The sequence below is a fragment of the Rhincodon typus genome, chromosome 36, assembly GCF_021869965.1.
Source record: "Rhincodon typus isolate 14 chromosome 36, sRhiTyp1.1, whole genome shotgun sequence".
Lineage (NCBI taxonomy): Eukaryota > Metazoa > Chordata > Chondrichthyes > Orectolobiformes > Rhincodontidae > Rhincodon > Rhincodon typus.
Genome location: NC_063367.1, coordinates 22,740,585 through 22,747,704, shown reverse-complemented (window position 1 = coordinate 22,747,704; position 7,120 = coordinate 22,740,585). Strand labels below are relative to the sequence as shown.

General features: G+C 44.6%; 1 protein-coding gene across 1 annotated transcript in view; it reads left to right on the top strand.

The window, feature by feature from the left end:
- The window catches only part of LOC109919977 (neogenin-like), a 173,679-nt gene that overhangs the window by 463 nt on the left and 166,096 nt on the right, over window positions 1-7,120 (top strand). The gene's annotated exons all lie outside the window — the stretch shown is intronic.

The window sequence follows — 7,120 nt, the reverse complement described above, 5'->3', positions numbered from 1 at the left end:
AGGGAATACCGGATAGGGGTGGGTAATGCCGGGATACTGAGGGAATAACGGGAGGGGGTGGGGGATACCGGGATAATGAGGGAATTCCGGGAGGGGTGTGGGATACCAGGATACTGAGCAAATACTGGGATGATGAGGGTCTAATGGGCGGGGGTGGGATACGGGGATACTGAGGGAGTACTGGGGAAATGAGGGAATACTGGGAAGGGGTGGGAAACTGGGATACTGATACCGGGACGCGGTGGAATACCAGGATACTGATGGAAAACCTGGAGGGTTGGGAATACCAGGAGAGGTGTTGGAATACTGGGAAATTGAGGGAATACCAGGAGGGGGGTGGATACCAGGATACTAAGGAAATATGTGGAAGGTGGTGGAAATACTGAGATAATGAGGGAATTCCAGGAGAGGAGGATTACTGGGATACTGAGGGAATACCAGGATACTGAGGGAATACCTGGTGGGGATGGAATAGCGGGGTAATGAGGAAATACCGGGTAATGACGGAATGCCGGAATACTGAGGAAGTACGGGGGGGGTGGAATACTGGGATACTGAGGGAATACTGAGTGGGGATGTAGAATCCCAGGATACTGAGGGAATACCGGGAGGGAGTGGAAAACTGGGATACTGAGGGAATACCAGGAAGGGGTGGAATACTGGGATACTGAGAGAATACCGGAATGTGGTGGAATAAAGGGATAGTGAGGGAATACTGGGAGGGGATGGAATATAGGGATACTGATGGAGTATCGGGGTACTGATGGAATACCAGAATGGGATGGAATACCGGGATACTGAGGGAATATGGGGAGGGGTGGAATACCGGGATACTGAGAGAATACCAAGATACTGAGGGGATACTGGGATGGGGAGGGGTTGGAATACGGGGATACTGAGGAGTAATGGGATGTTGGAATACTGGAATAGTAAGGGAATATTAGGATATTGAGGGAATACCGTGGTAGTGACAGAATACTGGGATGAGGTGGAATACTGGGTTACTGAGGAAATACCAGGATACTGAGGAAATACCCGGAGGGGCGTTGGAATATTGGGTTACTGAGGGAATACTGGAAGGGTTTGGAATACTAAAGTAATACTTAGAAGGGAGTGGAATATTGGGATACTGAGAGGTAATGAGGGAATACTGGGAGGGTGATGGAAAACCAAGATAATGAGGAAATATGAGGAGGGGATGGAATACCTGGATTCTGAGGGAATACCAGGAGGGTGGAATACTGGGATACTGAGGGAATGCTGGGAGGGTGGTGGAATACTGGGGTATTGGTGGAATGCCAGGAGTGGTGTGGAATACCGGGATACCCAGCAATAACGGGGAAGAGTGTGTAATATTGGGATATTGAGGGAATACCGGGAGGGGGATGGAATATTGGGATACTGATGGAATATTTGGGGTGTGGGGGTGGAATACCAGGATAATGAGGGTATACTGAGAGGGTGATGGAATACTGGGGTAATAGGGAAATACCGAGAGGGGGCTGGAATACCGGAAGATGGGGCAATACTGGGATAATGAAGAAGTACTGGGACAGTGGACATAGGGGATAATGAGGGAATACTAGGGTAATGGGGGACGATCAGGAGAGGAGGGAGTAATACCAGGATAAAGGGGGAACACTGGGAGAGAAGGGTGAGGATACAGTGAGAGAAGGGGAGGAATACGGGGATTCTAGGAGAAGGGGTAATACTGTGATAATGAGGGAATACTGGGAATGGAGAAGAGTATACTGGATAATGGGAAATACCAGGAAAGGTGAGAATACCAGGATAGTGAGGGAATACTGGGATAAAGAAAGATACTGGGAGAGGAGTAACGGGGGAATGGAAGGGGTGGAAAACCAGGACATGGCGAATACTGGGAATGGGTGAACAGTAAAATGTTGAAAGATAATAGAATTACCAGGCGAGGGGGCTATGGGGAATACTGAGATAATGGAGGATAGTGGGAGGAGGAGAATACCAGGAGAAGGTGGAATAGTGGGTAAATGGAGAATACAGGGAAGGGTGAAGTGGGGTAATACCAGAATAATTGCGGAATACTGGGTGAGGATGGATACCAAATTGATGGGGAATACTGAGAGGGGACCAGTGGCATGCCGTTAAAATGGAGAAATACAGAGAGAGAGAAGAGGGGGAATTGTGGAATGATGGGTGAATACCAGAAGAGGGAGATAATGGGAGAAGGGGAAATATCAATATAAAGAGGGAATACCAGGAGAGGAGGGAATACTGGGAGGGCGTAATTGGAATAATAAGAGAACAGTAGGAGAAGAAATGAATAAGGGAATACCAGAGAGATGGAATACAAGAATAATTTGAGAAAACTGCAGGAATACTGTGTCATGAGGAAATGCTGGGGTAATGAAGAATTTCTGGGAGAGGGAGTGATTATCAGCATTGAGATGAAATAACAAGAGAGCAAAAGAATGAAGCTGTAATGAGGGAGCACTGGGAGATGAAGGTAATACCAGAGTAATGAGGGAATACCGTGAAGGAAGTAACAGCAAGATAATGCTACCTTGAATATCATGGAACTTCAGTATGTGGAATACTAGGAGAATGAGTGTTACCAATGAGGAAATGTGTTGAAGTTGCAATGGCAGGAAATACCAGAGAAGAAGGAAGTATCAGAAAGAGCAAATTGTGGACTAGTGAGGGAACAGTGTGTAAGGAAGGAGCTGAGAATTTTAGCATAGCCCAGAATAAATGGAACATTAGGATTATGAGGGGACTCCAAAAATCCTGAGATAGGGAGAACAGACCAGGAAAAGGAAAGGGCTGCATATAATTTCTGGATAGTGAAGGCGTGAGGGTACTGGGGTTGGGGGGAGAGGGACTGGGTATAAAGGAATCGTAAAAAATGATAAATTGGGAATAGTGAGGACAGGAACAACAGGAGTGGAGAGGAAATGTTGAAGAGAGAAACTGAGATTATGAGTGACAAAAGCAGAACCACCAAAAACCTGGATGGGGAAGAAGGGACTGGAAGAAGTGGCAGTAATCAATAATAACTGAGAAAGAGACTGGAGTGCCCACAGGTTAATGGGTGGCAGTGACCTAACACCCAGAGATTGGGAGATACTGAGGGCAGATACTAGGGATAGAGAGGAAGAGACTAGAAATATCAGTGATAATATCTGCCTGGGAATACTACAGAAATTGTTAATAATAGTGACGAGATGGGGAATTCTTGGAGAGCGCAATTGTGCTTGTTGGGAAAGTAAGGAAGAAAATCTGGAAAATAGAGAGAGACTGGAAATATCCCCGTGCTGTCCCTCTCCTGGGAGTGTTTGATGGGGGACAGTGTAGAGGAAGCTTTACTCTCTGTCTAACCCTGTGCTGCCCCTCTCCTGGGAGTGTTTGAAGAGATGATTACAAATAAGTGAAAGGTATTTTGAGTTGTGGTTCACAGTTTCTTAGTTGCTGAGCCCTGTGTGATGGTAGCTGTCACATGCCATGTGCATGTTGCTGCTCTGTTAGAACTCAAGTACTTTGTGTTTCACTCTTTTTTGTCCAATTTTCTCACTCCTGTCCAGAAAATGCTGACCTCTGTAGGAATGTGTTCATGTATTGTGTCCAACTAGCCAGTTGTACATGAGTCTAGTCAGTGAGTATAACAGTGTGTTCCAGTTGAGCCTAATTATTTCTAACTCCATGTCTATGCTGCCACAGAGTTGATTGGATGGTGATCAGGAGGGGCAGCCCTGACTCCAGGAGGTGCTTTATGATAATTATTGCTTTTCTGCTATCACTCAAATTCAGCACTTGCCAGGAATCAGATCAAGTTTAGGCTGAATGAGACTGCAAATTTTCACTGAGATTCTCACAGATTCTTAATTGGATCGAATGTTACAGGTTAAGACAGGACAATGGGGTTGAGAAACGTATCAGACATGATTGATTGGTGGAACAGACTCTATAAACCAAATGGTCTAATGCTACCCGTATATCAGTTGTCTTATGGTCAAACCCTTTAGAAGAGTCTGACAGATAAATTAAATAATCCCTGCATTATCACTGGATTTCAATCAAGTTTAGCAGCTGGGGAAGGAATAGTGCTTGTAATTGATCTTCTCTTCACTTGTTATAGTTGTATAGGATGCTGCTGAGGCCACACCCGGAGTACTGTGTACAGTTTTGGTTTCCTTACTTGAGAAATGATGTACTGGCACTGGAGGGGGTGCAGAGGAGGTTCACTAGGTTGATTCTGGAGTTGAGAGGGTTGGCTTATGAGGAGAGACTGAGTAGACTGGGATTACATTTGTTGGAATTTAGAAAAATGAGGGGGGGATCTTATAGAAACATATAAAATTATGAAGGGAATAGAGAAGACAGAAGCAGGGAGATTGTTTCCACTGGCAGGTGAAACTAGAATGAAGAGGCATAGCCTCAAAATAAGGAGGAGCAGATTTAGGACTGAATTGAGGAGGAACGTCTTCACCCAAAGGGTTGTGAATTTGTGGAATTCCCTGCCCAGTGAAGCAGTTGAGGCTTCCTCATTGAATGCTTTAAAGCTAAGATAGATAATTTTTTTGAACAGTAAAGGAATTAAGGGTAATGGTGAGAGGGTGGATAAGTGGAGCTGAGGCCAAGAAAAGATCAGCCATGGTCTTATTAAACGGCAGAGCGGGCTCGAAGGTCCAGATGGCTTGCCCCTGCTCTTGGTTCTTATGTTCATATGAACTGTGATGTACACCTCAAAACACAATTGTCGATCATGTCCTTCCAAACACAGGTTGTGTGCTTTTGATGCTGCAGAACATGAATATGGGGGCATGAGGAGAGAGACAGAGTTGTCACTGGCTGTGGTAGCAGTTTGCACTGATGAAATTAAGAGTCTCACAATCTGAAAGAAAATTGAATTAAATGTGCATTTTCCTAAAATATTTCAAAGAGATATGCAGCACGGAAACAGACCCTTTGGTTCAACCCATCCATGCTGACCAGATATCCTAAATAAATCTAGTCCCATTTGTCAGCATTTGGTCCATATCCCTCTAAACCCTTCCTATTCATATACCCATCGAGATGCCTTTTAAATGTTATAATTGTACCAGCCTCCACCACTTCCTCTGGCAGCTCATCGGTTACACTCATCACCCTCTGCATGAAAAAAGTTGCCCCTTAGGTCCCTTTTATATTTTTCCCCTCTCAACTTAAACCTATGCCCTCTAGTTTTGGATTCCCCCACCCCGGGGAAAAGACCTTGTCTATGTACCCTATCCATGCCCCTCATTATAAATCTCTGTAAGGTAACTCCTCAGCCTCCAATGCTCCAGGGAAAATAGCCTCAGTCTATTCAACCTCTCCCTATAGTTGAAACCTTCCAACCCTGGCAACATCCTTGTAAATCTTTCCTGAACCCTTTCAAGTTTCACAACATCCTCCCTATAGCAGGAAGAGCAGAATTGCACACAGTATTCTAATAGCGGCCTAACCAATGTCCTAAACAGCCGGAACATGACCCTCCCAATTCCTATACTCAGTGCACTGACCAGTAGAGACAAGCATACCAAACACATCCTGTTGACCTGTGACTCCATTTTCAAAGAACTATGAACTTGCACTCCAAGGTCTCTTTGTTCAGCAACACTGCCCAGGACCTTACCATTAAGTGTATAAGTCCTGCCCTGATTTGCCTTTCCAAAATGCAACACCTCACATTTATTTAAATTGAACTCCACCTACCACTCCTTGGCCCATTGGCCCACCTGATCAAGGTCCTGTTGTACTCTGAGGTAACCTTCTTTGCTGTCCACTGTACCTCCAATTTTCTGAATGATCATTGGATTCAGTGTGAAATTGTGTTAAAAAAAAATTGAAGAACTTCAGATGCTGGAAGCCAAAACATAAACAGAAATTACTGGAAAAACTCAGCAGGGCTGGCTTCCTTCTGTGTAGAGAAAGCAGAGTTAATGATTCAGGTCCAGTGACTCTTCTTGAGAACAGTGAAACTGTGTTTGTTGGTTTTATGGCAATAGCTTCATTAAAACCATTTGGAACCATTTGGTTGGATACCTAATCTAGCTTTCAGCACAAATAGTTGTCAAATGTTGTGGAAATGTTGATGCTCCGTCTGCTACTATTACTGGTCGAGTTACTAATTGTATCTGTTGGGGGGTGGCTGCTGGAGTGGTTGTATAAGTTTGCTGTTGCAGTTTCCAGTACCTGTTTCTGGTGGAAAGTTCTTGGTTTCAAAGAAGCCATGGTGGCACCTTTAAACTGAGAGAGAAGGCACTTTCTTTCAACTTCTGCATCTGAGCAGTGAACTTGATGCTGCAAGAGCATTGGGATATTCTAAAGACAATGGGAATCATGTTTTAAGTACAATGCTTTGTCATCCTTTTTTAAACAGAATTCCATCCCTCATGTTCCTGAAAATGCTCTCGCTGGAATATAACATGACAGATACTGCCACTTTGTCCAGATGCTTTACGTTTGAGTATTGATGCATTAGACAAATGGGCATCACTGTTAAATCTGGTCTTTGAACATAAGAACATAAGAACTAGGAGCAGGAGTAGGCAATCTGGCCCCTCAAGCCTGCCCTGCCATTTAATAAGATCATGGCTGATCTCCACTTACCTGCCCACTCACCATAACCCTTAATTCCTTTACTGATAAGAACATAAGAACTAGGAGCAGGTGTGAATAGGTGTGAATTGTCACAACCAGTCTGAATATTCTTCAACAGAAGTGACTGATCAATGATTGGGAATGAGACCAGAACCATGGAACTTGTTCCTCACCCTGTAAGCTAACAACTCCTTTCTGTAACTGTCTGCTGTGAGGATGTTTGAACGTCCTAAACTGCTCTGACCAGCCAACACAGGCTCAAGTTGCAGCTGTACAAAACTCTGGTGCGGCCGCACTTGGAGTATTGCGTACAGTTCTGGTCACCGCATTATAGGAAGGATGTGGAAACATTGGAAAGGGTGCAGAGGAGATTTACCAGGATGTTGCCTGGTATGGAGGGAAGGTCCTATGAGGAAAGGCTGAGGGTCTTGAGGCTGTTTTCGTTAGAGAGAAGAAGGTTAAGAGGTGACTTGATAGAGACATACAAGATGATCAGAGGATTAGATAGGGTGGACAGTGG